Source organism: Arachis ipaensis, chromosome B1, assembly GCF_059453495.1.
Source record: "Arachis ipaensis isolate K30076 ecotype BB chromosome B1, ASM5945349v1, whole genome shotgun sequence".
NCBI lineage: Eukaryota > Viridiplantae > Streptophyta > Magnoliopsida > Fabales > Fabaceae > Arachis > Arachis ipaensis.
In genome coordinates this window covers 131,923,958-131,939,526 of record NC_142436.1, presented here as the reverse complement: position 1 = coordinate 131,939,526, position 15,569 = coordinate 131,923,958, and the positions used below count along the sequence as shown (strand labels likewise).

Genomic DNA, 15,569 nt, shown 5'->3' with positions numbered 1-15,569 from the left:
AGTAGAAAAAGCCAATAGCCCTTTAAACCAAAAGGCAAGGGTAAAAAGGATCCAAGGCTTTGAGCATTAATGGATAGGAGGGCCCAAAGGAATAAAATTCTGGCCTAAGCGGCTAAACCAAGCTGTCCCTAACCATGTGCTTGTGGCGTGAAGGTGTCAAGTGAAAGCTTGAGACTGAGCTGTTAAAGTCGTGATCCAAAGCAAAAAGAGTGTGCTTAAGAACCCTGGACACCTCTAACTGGGGACTCTAGCAAAGCCGAGTCACAATCTAAAAAGGTTCACCTAGCTATGTGTCTGTGGCATTTATGTATCCGGTGGTAATACTGGAAAACAAAATGCTTAGGGCCACGGCCAAGACTCAATAAGTAGCTGTGTTCAAGAATCAACATACTGAACTAGGAGAATCAATAACACTATCTGAATTCTGAGTTCCTATAGATGCCAATCATTCTAAACTCCAAAGGATAAAGTGAGATGCCAAAACTGTTCAGAAGCAGAAAGCTGCAAGTCCCGCTCATCTAATTGAGACTAATCTTCATTGATATTTTTTAGATTCATTGCATATTCTCTTCTTTTTATCCTATTTTATTTTTAGTTGCTTGGGGACAAGCAACAATTAAAGTTTGGTGTTGTGAGGAGCGGATAATTTATACCCTTTTTGGCATTATTTTTACATAGTTTTTAATATAATTTAGTTACTTTTTATTATTTTTTATTAGTTTTATTCAAAAATCACATTTCTGGACTTTACTATGAGTTTGTGTGTTTTTCTGTGATTTCAGGTATTTTCTGGCTAAAATTGAGGGACCTGAGCAAAAATCTGATTTAGAGGCTGAAAAAGGACTGCAGATGCTGTTGGATTCTGACCTCCCTGCACTCGAACTTGATTTTCTTGAGCTACAGAAGCCTAATTAGTGCGCTCTCAATTGTGTTAGAACGTAGGCATTCTGGGCTTTCCAGCAATATATAATAGTCCATACTTTGCTCGAGATTTGATGGCCCAAAGTGGCGTTCAAAGTCAGCCTAAAACATCTTGGAGAAGGATTCATAGGACATTCATAGCTTTAAGACATAGATACTAGACACTAATGATCATGTAATAAAGATACAAACATGGATAAAACATAAAGCATAGAAATCGAAAAACAGAAAAATAAGAACAAGGAAATTAAAGAACGGGTCCACCTTAGTGATGGCGGCTAGTTCTTCCTCTTGAAGATCTTATGGAGTGCTTGAGCTCCTCTATGTCTCTTCCTTGCCTTTGTTGCTCCTCTCTCATGGCCTTTTGGTCCTCTCTGATTTCATGCAGGATGATGGAGTGCTCTTGGTGCTCCATTCTTAGTTGCCCCATGTTGGAACTTATTTCTCCTAAAGAGGTATTGAGTTGCCCCCAATAGTTGTGTGGAGGAAAATGTATCCCTTGAGGCATCTCAGGGATTTCTTGATGAGGAACTTCCTCATGCTCTTGTTGAGGTCCATGAGTAGGCTCTCTTGTTTGCTCCATCCTTTTCTTAGTGATGGGCTTGTCCTCTTCAATGAGGATGTCTTCCTCTATGATAACTCCAGCTGAATTGCATAGGTGACAGATGAGATGAGGAAAGGCTAACCTTGCCAAAGTGGAGGGCTTGTCAGCCACCTTGTATAGTTCTAGAGATATGATCTCATGAACTTCTACTTCCTCTCCAATCATGATACTATGGATCATGATAGCCCAGTCTACAGTAACTTCAGATCGGTTGCTAGTAGGAATGATAGAGCGTTGGATGAACTCTAGCCATCCCCTAGCCACGAGTTTGAGGTTAGGCATTCTCAATTGAACTGGCTTGCCTCTTGAGTCTCTCTTCCATTGAGCTCCTTCCACACAGATGTCCATGAGGACTTGGTCCAACCTTTGGTCAAGGTTAACTCTTCTAGTGAAAAGATGAGGATCTCCTCCTATTATTGGCAAGTTGAATGCCAACCTTACAGTTTTCGGACTGAAATCCAAGTATTTTCCCTGAACCATTGTCAGCTAATTCTTTGGGTTCGGGTTCACACCTTGGTCATGGTTCCTAGTGATCCATGCAATAGCATAGAACTCTTGAACCATTAAGATTCTGACTTGTTAGATGGGGTTGGTGAGAGTTTCCCAACCTCTTCTTCGAATCCCACATCAGATCTCTGGATATTCACTCTTTTTGAGCATGAAGGGGACCTCGGGGATCACCTTTTCTTGGCCACAACTTCATAGAAGTGGTCTTGATGCACATTTGAGATGAATCTCTCTATCTCCCATGACTCGGAGGTGAAATTAATTGCCTTCCCTTTCCTCTTTCAAGAGGTTTCTCTGGCCTTAGGTGCCATTAATGGTTATGGAAAAATAAAAAGCAGAGCTTTTTCTATACCAAACTTAAAATGTTTGCTCGTCCTCGAGCAAAAAGAAGGAAGAAAGGAGGAGGAGAAGAAGAAGAAATGGAGGAGATGGAAGTGAGGAGTGGGTTCGGCCAAAGGGGGGTAAGTGTGTATGATGTGTGAAATTTAAGGTGGTAAGGAGGGGTATTTATAGGGTAAGAGAAAGAGGGAATTCGGTTATGAAGGGGTGGGTTTGGTAGGGAAATGGGTTGAATTTGAATGGTGAGGTAGGTTGGGTTTTATGATGGATAGATGTGAGTGGTGAAGAGATTATGGAGAAGAGTGTAAGCTTTGATAGGTGAAGGGTATTTGGGGAAGAGGTATTGATGGGATTGGTCAAGGGTGTTTGGGGAAGAGTGTTATGGAAAGGTGTGAAGAGGAGAAAAAAAGGGGTGGGGTAGGTGGGGATCCTGTGGGATCCACAGATCCTGAGGTGCCAAGGAATTCTGCTCCCTGTACCATTCTAGCATGTAAACACCCTCTGTGTACCAATTTTGGCGTTTAACGCCAGCTCTGCTACCTTTCCTGGCGTTAAACGCTAGTTTGCTGCCCTTTTCTGGCGTTTAACGCTAGCCAGACAACCTTTTCTGGCATTAAACGCCAGTCTATCTGCCATTTCTGGCATTTAACGCCAGCCAGATGCCAAACACCCTTTTCTGGCATTAAACGCCCAGAATGCTGCCAGACTGGGCGTTAAACGCCCATTCTACTATCCTTACTGGCGTTTAAACACTAGTAAGTCTGTCCTCCAGGGTGTGCTATTTTTGATGTTGTTTTTGATTCCGCTTTAATTCTGTAGTTGTTTTTGTGACTTCACATGATCATCAACCTAAATAAATCATAAAATAACAATGGAAAATAAATAAATATAATTAAATAACATTGGGTTGCCTCCCAATAAGCGCTTCTTTAATGTCAATAGCTTGACAGTGAGCTCTTAGAGAGCTTCACAAAGACTCAGAGTTTAGTGGTGGCCTCTCAACACCAAACTTAGAAGTTGACTCTGGGGGCTCTGTTTGACTCTATTTTGAGAGAAGCTTTTCATGCTTCCTCTCCATGGTTACAGAAGAAGATCCTTGAGCCTTAAACACAAGGTAGTCTGCATTCAATTGAATGACTAACTCTCCTCTGTCCACATCAATCACAGCTTTTGCTGTGGCTAGGAAGAGTCTTCCAAGGATAATGGATTCATCCTCTTCCTTCCCAGTGTCTAGGATTATGAAATCAGCAGGGATGTACAGGCCTTCAACCTTCACTAAGACATCCTCTACAAATCCATAAGCCTGTTTCCTTGATTTGTCTGCTAATTCTAGTGAGAATTTAGCAGCTTGTACCTCAAAGATCCCTAGTTTTTCCATTACAGAGAGTGGTATGAGGTTTATTCCTGATCCCAGGTCACACAGAGCCTTCTTAAAGGTCATGGTGCCTATGGTACAAGGGATTAAGAACTTTCCGGGATCCGGTTTCTTCTAAGGTAATTTCAGTTGAACCAAAGAATTCAGTTCATTGATGAGCAATGGAGGTTCATCCTCCCAAGTTTCATTACCAAATAACTTGGCATTCAGCTTTATGATTGCTCCTAGATATTAAGCAACTTTCTCTTCAATAATATCTTCATCCTCTTTAGAGGAAGAATACTTATCAGAGCTCAAAAATGGCAACAGTAAGTTCAGTGGAATCTCTATGGTCTCTGTATGAGCCTCAGATTCCTTTGGTTCCTCATTAGGGAACTCCTTAGTGGCTAGTGGACGTCCATTGAGGTCTTCCTCACTGAAAATCACTGCCTTTTGACTATCTCCAGGTTCGGCCGTGTGGGGTATATTGATGGCCTTGCACTCTCTCTTTGGATTCTCTTCTGTATTGCTTGGGAGAGTACTAGGAGGGATTTCAGTAACTCTTTTACTCAGCTGACCCACTTGTGCCTCCAAATTTCTAATGGAGGACCTTGTTTCAGTCATGAAACTTTGAGTGGTCTTAGTTAGATCAGAGACTATGGTTGCTAAGTCAGAGAGTCTCTGCTTAGAATTCTCTGTCTGTTGCTCAGTAGATGATGGAAAAGGTTTGCTATTGCCAAACCTATTTCTTCCACCATTATTATTATTATTGAAGCCTTGTTGAGGCTTCTGTTGATCCTTCCATGAGAAACTAGGATGATTCCTCCATGAAGGATTATAGGTATTTCCATAGGATTCTCCCATGTAATTCACCTCTTCATTCCAGGATTCTCAAGGTCATAGGCTTCTTCTTCAGAGGAAGCTTCTTTAGTACTGTAGGATGCAGCTTGCATTCCAGTCAAACTCTGAGAAATCATATTGACTTGCTGAGTTAATATTTTGTTCTGAGCCAATATGGCATTAAGAGTATCAATCTCAAGAACTCCTTTCTTCTGAGTTGTCCCATTATTCACATGATTTCTTTCAGAAGTGTACATGAACTGGTTATTTACAACCATTTCAATGAGTTCCTGGGCTTCTGCAGGTATCTTCTTCAGATGAAGGGATCCTCCAGCAGAGTGGTCCAATGACATCTTGGACAATTCAGACAGACCATCATAGAATATACATAAGATGCTCTATTCTGAAAACATGTCAGAAGGACACCTTCTGATCAATTGCTTGTATCTTTCCCAAGCTTCATAGAGGAATTCACCTTCCTTCTGTCTGAAGGTTTGGACTTCCACTCTAAGCTTACTCAAGTTTTAAGGGGGAAAGAATTTGGCCAAGAAGGCATTGACCAACTTTTCCCAAGAGTTCAGGCTCTCTTTAGGTTGTGAGTCCAACCATATCCTAGCTCTGTCTCTTACAGGAAAGGGAAAAAGCATAAGTCTATAGACCTCAGGATTAACCCCATTGGTCTTAACAGTGTCACAGATTTGCAAGAATTCAGCTAAGAACTGATGAGGATCTTCCAATGAAAGTCCATGAAACTTGCAATTCTGCTGCATTAGAGAAACTAATTGAGGCTTAAGCTCAAAGTTGTTTGCTCCAATTGCAGGAATTGAGATGTTCCTTCCACAGAAGTCAGAAGATGGTGCAATAAAGTCACCAAGCATCTTCCTTGCATCTCCACCATTGTTGTTATTTTCGGTTGCCATAAATTCTTTTTCGAAAATTTCTGTTAGGTCCTCTCCAGAGTGTTATGCTTTAGCTTCTCTTAGCTTCCTCTTTAGAGTCCTTTCAGGTTCAGGATCAGCTTCAACAAGAATGTTCTTATCCTTGTTCCTGCTCATTTAAAAAAGAAGAGAACAGAAAAAGAAGAGGAATTCTCTATGTCACAGTATAGAGATTCCTTTATGTGAGTAGAAGAATGGAAGAATAGAAGAATGAGGTAGAGATAGAATGAGAAGAATTCAAAGACAGAGAGAGGGAGAGGGTTCGAATTATAAGAAGAAGAGAAGTGTTAGTAAATAAATAAAATAACTAGAAAGAGATGAGAGAGAGTTTTTGAATATAATTAAAAAGAAAAGAAAAATATTTTTGTTTTTATTTTAATTATTAGTTAGAATTCAAAATTATTAAAAGGAGTAAAATAAAATTAAAATTTAAAATAATTAGTTAATTAAAAAGAATTTTGAAAAAGTGGTGAGGGGTTTTTCAAAAATTGGAGAGAGAAAAGTAGTTAGGTGGTTTTGAAAAAGATAAGAAATAGTAAACTTTTAAAACTTAAAACAAACAAATCAAGTGGTTAATTGAAGAAGATTTGAAAATCAATTTTGAAAAGATAAGAAGTTAGAAAAAGATTTTGAAATTAAATTTTGAAAAAGATATGATTGAAATTTATTTTGAAAAAGATTGAAAAGGAAATTAAAAAGATTTGATTTTTGAAATTAAAGTTGATTACTTGACTAACAAGAAACTAAAAGATATGATTCTAAAATTTAAAGATTGATCATTTCTTAATAGGCAAGTAACAACTTGAAAATTTTTTACTCAAAATAATAAATGCTTAGCAAAGATTTCAAAAAATATGAGATAAAAATAAGAAAAAGATTTTGAAAATTAATTTTGGAGGATTTTCGAAAAACATGAAAGAAAAATGAAAAAGATTTGAAAAGATAGAAGTTTTAATTTAAAATTTTGACTTGACTAACAAGAAACAACTAAAATTTAAAAATTTTGACTAAATCAACCCGAAATTTCGAAATTTATGAGTAAAATAAGGGAAAGATATTATTTTTTATTTTTGAATTTTTAATAAGGAGAGAGAAAAATAACAAAATGACACAAAACATAAAAATTTAGGATCAAAACTAATAATGCATGCAAGAACACTTTGAATGTCAAGATGAACACCAAGAACACTTTGAAGATCATGATGAACGTCAAGAACATGTTTTTGAAAATTTTTAAGAAAAGAAAAACATGCAGGACACCAAACTTAAAAATTTTTAAACTATAGACACTAATAATTCAAGAATGCATATGAAAAACAAGAAAAGACACAAAACAAGAAAATGTAAAGATCAAACAAAGAAAATCATCAAGAACAACTTGAAGATCAAATAAGAACACAATGCATATATTTTCGAAAATTAAAGAAAAATAAAAACATGCAATTGACATCGAACTTAAAATTTGACACTAGACTCAAACAAAAAACATAAAATTTTTGGTTTTTATGGTTTTATTAAATTTTTTGTATTTTTCAAAAATTATTTTGGGAAGAAGAAAATAAAGACATACAAAATTTTTAATAAGAATTCCAGGAATCATGCAATGTTAGTCTAAAGCTTCGGTCCAAAAGAATTAGACATGGCCAAATGGCCAGCCAAGCTTTAGTAGAGCATTGCATACAATAGCCAAATTGATGGGAACCAAAATGCTCCTGCAAAGATAAGTGAAAACCTCAGTCCAAAAGATTAAACATGGCTTAACAGCCAGCCAGGCTTCAACATATCTTATGAAACTCTAGAATTCATTCTTAAAAATTCTGAAGAACACAATTTTTTTTTTGAATTTTTTGAAAACTATATAAATTTTTTTTGAAAACTATATAAAATTACCTAATCTAAGCAACAAGATGAACCGTCAGTTGTCCAAACTCGAACAATCCCCAGCAACGGCGCCAAAAACTTGGTAGTGGGAAATCGTGATTCACACTTTTCACATCTCCGCACAACTAACCAGCAAGTGCACTGGGTCGTCCAAGTAATAAACCTTACGTGAGTAAGGGTCAATCCCACGGAGATTGTCGGCTTGAAGCAAGCTATGGTCATCCTTGTAAATCTCAGTCAGGCAGATTTAAATGGTTATGACGTTTTGATAATTAAAAGATAAATAAAACATAAAATAAAATAAAGGTACTTATGTAATTCATTGGTGGAAATTTCAGATAAGCGTCTGGAGATGCTTTGTCGCTTCTAAACCTCTGCTTTCCTATTGCCTTCTTCCAACCATGCGTGCTCCCTTCCATGGCAAGCTGTAGGATCCTCTCAGTGAAAATGGTCCTCTACGGTCTCTGCACGGCTAATCAACTGTCGGATTTCTCGTCTCGGATGAAAAATACCAGGTACAGCTACCGCATGGCTAATCATCTATCAGTTCCCGCTAGCGTCGGAATAAGATCCATTGATCCTTTTGCACACTGTCACTTGCGCCCAACATTCGCAGGTTTGAAGCTCTTTACAGTCATCCCTTCCCAGATCCTACTCGGAATACCATAGACAAGGTTTAGACTTTTCGGATCCCAGGAATGCTGCCAATAATTCTAGCCCATACCACGAAGATACTAATCTCATAGACTCGGTCCGTGTATCAGATATCCAAGAGAATATACTCCGGCTGTCGTCCAATGACTACGTTGAACATCATGTAGACCGCTTGTGGTTGTCAGGCACGCAAATCTTGGCTAAGTGAGTAATGAAGATAGTGGGTGATTGTCATGGGTCACCCCTTCATTCTGACTTAACTGAATTAAGTACGAGAGTATATCTTGGAGAAGAAGTAGGCGTGAATTGAAAGAAAAATAGTAGTACTTGCATTAATTCATGAAGAACAGTAGAGCTCCACACCTTAATCTATGGGGTGTAGAAACTCCACCGTAGAAAATACATAGGTGAAAAGAGGTCTAGGCATGGCCATGAGGCCAGCCTCCAAACGTGAAAAGATGACCAAAGTTACATCTGTGATCTAAAGATGGTCAAAAAGACGTAAAATAAATCTCTAAAAGTAGTTTTTATACTAAACTAGTAACCTAGGGTTATAGAAAATGAGTAACTAAGTGCATAAATTTACTTCTGGGGCCCACTTGGTGTGTGTTTGGGCTGAGCATTGAAGCTTTTTCGTGCATAGGCTGTCCTTGGAGTTAAATGCCAGCTTGGGTGCTAGTTTGGGCGTTTTACGCTAGGAAGTTTTAGGCTGGCTTTGGACGCCAGTTTGGGCCATAAAATCTCGGGGAAAGTATAAACTATTATATATTTCTGGAAAGCCCAAGATGTCTACTTTCCAACGCAATTAAGAGAGTGCCAATTGGACTTCTGTAGCTCCAGAAAATCCATTCCGAGTGCAGAATGGTCAGAATCCAACAGCATCTGTAGTCCTTTTTCAGCCTCTGAATCAGATTTTTGCTTAGGTCCCTCAATTTCAGCCAGAAAATACCTGAAATTACAGAAAAACACAAAAACTCATAGTAAAGTCCAGAAATATAATTTTTGAATAAAAACTAATAAAAATATAATAAAAAGTAATTAAATCATACTAAAAACTATGTAAAAATAATGCCAAAAAGGGTATAAATTATCCGCTCATCAGGTGGCTAGTGCTCCTTCTTGTGGATCCAATGTAGTGCTTTATCTCTTCAATGTCACTCCTTTGCCTTTGTTGTTCTTCCCTCATAGCCCTTTAATCTTCTCTAATTTCATTAAGGATGGTGGAATCCTCTTGATGCTCCATCCTCAACTGATTCATGTTAGAGCTCAATTCACCCATGGAAGTATGCCATTGATCCCAATAGCTTTGAAGAGGAAAATACATCTCTTGAGGCATTTGAGGGATCTCATGCTGAGGTAGTTGCACAGGCTCTTGTGCATGCTCTCTAGTTTTCTCCATCCTCTTCTTAGTGATGGGCTTATCCTTCTCAATGTATATATCTTTCTCTATGACAATTCCAGCTGAATTACATAGATGACAACCTTGCTTTGGTGGATGGCTTTTCAGATATCTTGTACAATTCTTGAGGAATCACCTCATGTACTTCCACCTCACTTCCAATCATGATGTAATGGATCATGATTGCTCTTTCAATAGTCTTCTAACTAGTTAATAGTGGGGATGATAGAGCGTTGGATAAATTCCAACCATCCTCTAGCTATGGGCTTGAGATCAAGCCTTCTTAGTTGAATGGGCTTGCCTTGAGAATCCCTTTTCCACTATGCTCCTTCCACACAGATGTCTGAGAGCACTTGATCCAGTCTTTGATCAAAGTTGACTCTTCTAGTGTAAGGATGTGGATTTCCTTGCATCAAAGGTAAGTTGAATGCCAACCTCATACTTTCTGGGCTAAAATCTAGGATTCTCCCTCGGACCATGGTGCTCTAATTCTTTGGATTTGGGTTCACACTAGTGTCATGATTTTTAGTAACCCATGCACTACCATAGAACTCTTGCACCATTAAAATCCCAACTTCTTGAATAGGATTGGTTAGGACTTTCCAACCTCTTCTCCAAATCTCTCTTCGGATTTCCAAGTACTCATTCTTCTTGATCTTGAAAGGGACTTCAGGGATTACCTTCTTCTCTGCCACTACTTCATAAAAGTGGTCTTGGTGGGCTTTGGTGATGAATCTCTCCATCTCCCAAGATTCAGAAGTAGCGGCTACTGCCTTTCCTTTCCTCTTTCTAGAGGATTCTCCAACCTTAGGTACCATAAGTGGTAATGGAAAGCAAAAAGCAACGCTTTTCCCACACCAAACTTAAAAGCTTTGCTCGTCCTCGAGCAAAAATAAAGAAAAGAGAAGAATGGAGTAGAAGAAGAAGAAAATAGAAGGAGATAGAGGGGGAAGGCAATTCGGCCAAGGGGGTTTTGTGGTGTATGAAAGGTGTGTGTATGAAGGGTTAGTATGAGGGGTATTTATAGGAGTGGGCTAGGGTAGGTACAGTTATGGGTGGGGTAAATGGAAGGGAAATTTGATTTTGAAGTGGGTGGGGGTTGGTGGGAGTTATGATAGATTTGGGAAAGTGATATGGATGTGATTGGGATAGGGTTTATAGGAAAGAGTGTATGGGAAGGTGTGAAAGAAAGAAGGAAGAAGTGGGGTAGGTAAAGATACTGTGGGACCCACTGGTCCTGAGAGGCTAGGGAATTCAGGTTCTCTGCCTTCTACACTGGCATTTGAATGCCCAAGGTCTGCTCCTTGGATGGTGTTCAACGGCAGCTATGCTGCCCATTGGGGGCATTGAACACCCAGCCAGTGCTCTCTGGCTGGCGTTTAACACCAGCAACACTCCATCCAGAGTGTTCTGTTTTCACTGCTTAACATTTCTGTCTCTGTTCTGATTGCTGCACATGATCATGACACTAAAGAAATAACTTAAAGAAAAACAAAATTAAGGAATTAATAGAAATAAAAAATATTTAATTAGGGTTGGGTTGCATCCCAACAAGTGCTTCTTTAACATCATTAGCTTGATGGTTAGCTCCTTACGGAGGTGAGTATGGGCTCAGAATTTCACCCCTTACAGTGAACTTTCTTCCTGTCTTCTCATGGATGAGCTCTACATGCTCTAGAGACAGGACACGACTCACTGTATGTGGTATGACTGGCTTCTTGGTGAAGACAACTCTCATGTTAGGTGAGAGGCCTTCAGTTAGGACTTTTTATCCCTTCAGCCTTTAGGTACTTTCTTCCTAGAACCTTTGTTCTCAGAGCTTGTTGATGAGTCCAACACTAAACTTAGAATTGATGTTTGGGGGCTTAGTAAAGCTCTGCACTGAAAGAGATGGTTTGAACACTACGTGTTGCACATTTAACTCTCTTTTCTTAGAGGGAGAGTTAGGGTGAGGCATCTTGAACAAGATGTGATCCTCTCCTAGTTGTAGTGTCAGTTCTCCCTTAGCTACATCAATGATAGCATTGGCAGTGGCTAGGAAAGGTCTTCCAAGGATGACAGAGTCATCCTCATCCCCTTTCATATCCAAGACTATGAAGTTTACAGGGATGTAGTGGTCTTCAACTTTTACCAATACATCATCTACTAAGCTATATGGCTTCTTTATTGACTTGTCTGCCATATTCAGAGAGATGTTTGCAACTTGTACCTCAAAGATTCTCAGCTTCTCCATTACAGAGAGTGGCATGAGGTTTATACTTGACCCTAGGTCACACAGAGCCTTCTCAAAGGTCATGGTGCCTATGGTGCAAGGAATCAGGATACGTCCAGGATTTGAAAGCTTCTGAGGTAGCTTCTGCTGAACCAAAACATTTAGCTCTTTGGTAAGCAATGGAGGTTCTTCCTCTAAAGGCTTTGTACCAAATAGCATGGCATTCAGCTTCATGAGAGCTCCTAGGTACTGAGCAACTTGCTCTTCCCTAGTATCCTCATCCTCATCAGAGGATGAGTATTCATCAGAACTCATGCACTGCAGAAGTGCATGCAAAGGAACCTCTATGGTCTCTATATAAGCCTTGACTTTCTTTAGGTCTTGGATGGAGATTTCTTGAGTAGGTATTGAGCATTTAGAGGGTGTGCCTTTACTGGCATTCAATGCCAGCTCTGATGGCTCTTTGGGCGTTGAACGCCCATGCTGGATACCCTTACTGGCGTTAAACGCCAGTTCCCTTTGTAAGAACCAGTTTAATCACTTTAGTAAAAATAACAATTTTAAGTGTCCGAGATAGATTTAAAATTTAAAAGTTTTAAATTGAAAATATAAAGGTGAAATTTGATTTCCATAAATTTTTTTGAGTTGGAAAATGTATCTTTTTCGAAAAGTTTATGTAAAAATGCATACTGGAGCTTAAGCTGGCAGTACCGCCTCTAGCCTGTCTAGTACTGTGTATTTTAAAAAATAAGATTTTAAAAATTGATTTATTGTTTTGAAAGGACAAAAATAATTTAGAATTGAAAACCAGGCACTAATCTTAAAGGTTTTGGTCCAAAGTGGGCCAAACAGGCTAAAACTGCTAACGGGTTGGACCGGGTGTCCAACATATATGTGTGTTTAATGAGTTTTAAACTCATTTTGTTGGGAAGAGAGAGAGAGAGAGAGAGAGAGAGAGCTCGGATATGGTGATGGTGGGGGGTGAAACCCCATTGTCACTATTCATCATCACCTTCCAAGAGCCATAACTTGAGCTACGGAGCTCCGATTGACGAGCCGTTTGTGGCCACGCGAAGCTCTCGACAAGCTCTTCACTCTATATTAGAAAATCTGATAAAAACTCGAAATACACGCTCCAGTTTCCTGCCATAAATTTCTTCATTTTTTTGGGTTTGGTTTTTGAGTAGATTTTATGATTTTGCTTGTTTAGGTGATCTCTAGTAGTGGGTAATTGTTAGATTTTATCCCTAATCTCGTTGGGTAAGGTAAGGTTTCACTAAACTCTTATGTTTAGTTATTTTTGTGAACCTTAGACTTGATGTTTGTATGTTATATGATGTTAGTTTGAGCTTTGGTGCTTGTTGGAGTTGGCTTGGCTTTTTGGAAGCTTGTTTGGACTCAAAGTGGTGTTTTATGCATATTGGGAATCGGCCAAGGTATGGTTTCGGTTTATTTTATGTAATATGTAATGTTTCTGGATACTTAGGCTAGTTGACCTTAAGATAGGATTGAATTGAATGTATATGTTAATTGAATGTGAATTGTGATTTAGTGATTGATATAATAGTGTATGGAGGGGATATGGTTGAGGAGTGATATTATATGTTGATGTTGAGAAATTTGATGATGAATGTTGAGATTTGTTATGGTTGTTGAGAGTTGTTGGTATTGTTGATGATTAATTAATGATGATTAATGGGAATGTTATTAGTGAATGAGGAGAATTATGAGTCTTTATGATGATTTTGGATGTTGTTGAATAATGATTATGATTTGTGATGATATATGTTGATGATGATTTTGGTGTTTTGAATTTTGTGGTTGGTGTTGATATTGAATCGAGGTTGACGAATGTTGATGTAATATTAGGTTGAATTTAGAGTTGGAATGAGGTGAGTATTAAATGGTTTAATGATTGAGAAGGTTGGGTGATTGATAAAATGCTTGAAGGAGTGTTTGGTATGAATGTTGGGTTGTTTTGGTATGGTTAAAAATGGGTTTAAGTTGGTCTTGAATTGAGAGTTGTGGCAAAATTGAGTTTTTAGTGTTTTTGGTAAAAATAGATTTTTGGTGAACTTTGACGGATCATAACTTGAGCCTCAGTTTTTAAAATTTGATGAAATTCACTTTAAATTAAAGTTCATGGAAAAATCTTTAAATGGATACAAAGTTTGTAGGAAATAGATTTTTGTAAAGGAAGTTATGATCATTCAAAGTTTGGCGTCAAAATCTGTATTCTGTGCATGGTGCAAAATTTTTTATTTCTGTTTTGGGTGTGCACGCACAGCCTTGTGCGCATGCACACCCCTGTGAGTTTTTGAACCTGTGTGCACGCACTCACAGGGGAAGGCTTGCTGTTGAGAGCGCTAGCACAACCTGTGCGCCCACACAACCAACAAAGTTTTGCAACCTATGCGCACACACAGCCCTATGCGCACGCACACGTTGGAAGGTTCACTCTGTTGAGGGCGTTCGCACGTCTTGTGCGGATGAACAGAGTTGAAAATTGTACTACCTGTGCGTACGAACACCTCTATGCGTACGCACACATTTAAAAACTTTCCTTGGCGTGCACACGCACACCCTTGTGCATACGCACATGCCCTGTTTTTTTAACTAAAATCTTGTTTTTAACTATTTCACCTTTCCAACAAGCTTGTAAACTTCTCTGACACCTATTTAAGACTTTTTGGCTTGTTTTTGGAAGTTAAACATAGAGAAGGTCTTGGGTGGAATTATTTGGGTGTTACCTTGAAAAGTTAGAGAACGGAGGTTTAGGTGTCTGGTGTATTGAGGATGAATTTTGTTGAGAGAGAAGGAAGAGTAGTGAACTTGGTGATTACTGACAACAAATTAAGAAACTGATGAACTAATGAGTTTGGAATGGAATTAAGAGCTAATGATGGTTATTATGAGCTTGATGGATACCGAAGGAAAGTGTGACAGGCACTATATCCTTGGAATGTTGAGAATTGATAATTGAAAGTGATTTGAGATGAGAATGGTGATGACTGGTGATGATTTAAGATTGATGGACTTGTTGGATATGGATAGTGTGCTAGGCACTATATCCTTGGAATGATTTATGATGAAATAGATGTTGTTGTTGTTTTCCTTCTCTGCCACAAGAGTGTGTCAGGCACTATATCCTCGGAATGAGCATGCAAGTGTGCCAGGCACTATATTTTTGGAACAAAAGCGTGCCAGGCGCTATATCCTCGGACGTGGCAGAAAGGCGACATCCGAAAGGATGTGTCGGGTTGGCATTCATAGACCGACAAGTAATATCACGAGCCAATAGGACAGGCCTTCATCATGTGCATCTGCTATGTGTTTTGTTTGTTTTGCCTAATTGCATCTCTTGCCTAAATGAATAATATGCTTAATTGCTAGTTGTTTTACTTGCTGTACATGTATACTGCCTGTGTTTTCCTTGCTTGCATTATCTGTGATTATCTAGTGCTGAGGAGGTTAGGTAGGCGGTGGCGATGGGATCGCACGGAGGTTAGGTTGGCGAAGGTTGTGGGATACAACGGTGTGATTAGTACTAGTTAGAAATCCTTTAAGTTTAGATAACCCTGTTTATTGTTTATGGCTTACGTTAATTATTTTATTCTAAGCTTGAACATCCGTATTCGATGTGAAATTCTAGGATTGCCTTCGGCGTCCCGGAGCCTTACATCTTAAATATTAGGAACTGTTACCATACTGAGATCCTCCGATTCTCATTCCATACTTTGTTGTTGTTTTTCAGCTATAGGTCAAAATTCACCTTGGTGAAATTTTGGACATGGTGACAGAGCGGAGTATGGTTCTTTTCTTGTTTATTTCTGTTTTACTTTGGTCGTAGTATTCTCTCACCTTTTGTATATTTAACTTTATGGCCTTAGAGGCTTACTTGAGAGATAAGTTGTAATAGT

General features: G+C 38.8%; 1 non-coding gene across 1 annotated transcript; it reads left to right on the top strand.

Annotated features, from left to right (window-relative positions):
* Window positions 1-4,976: 4,976 nt before the first annotated feature.
* Window positions 4,977-5,080, top strand: LOC148578405 (small nucleolar RNA R71). The gene has a single exon (XR_015904203.1). It is a non-coding gene; the product is annotated as a small nucleolar RNA R71 (small nucleolar RNA).
* The last annotated feature ends 10,489 nt before the right edge of the window (window positions 5,081-15,569 follow it).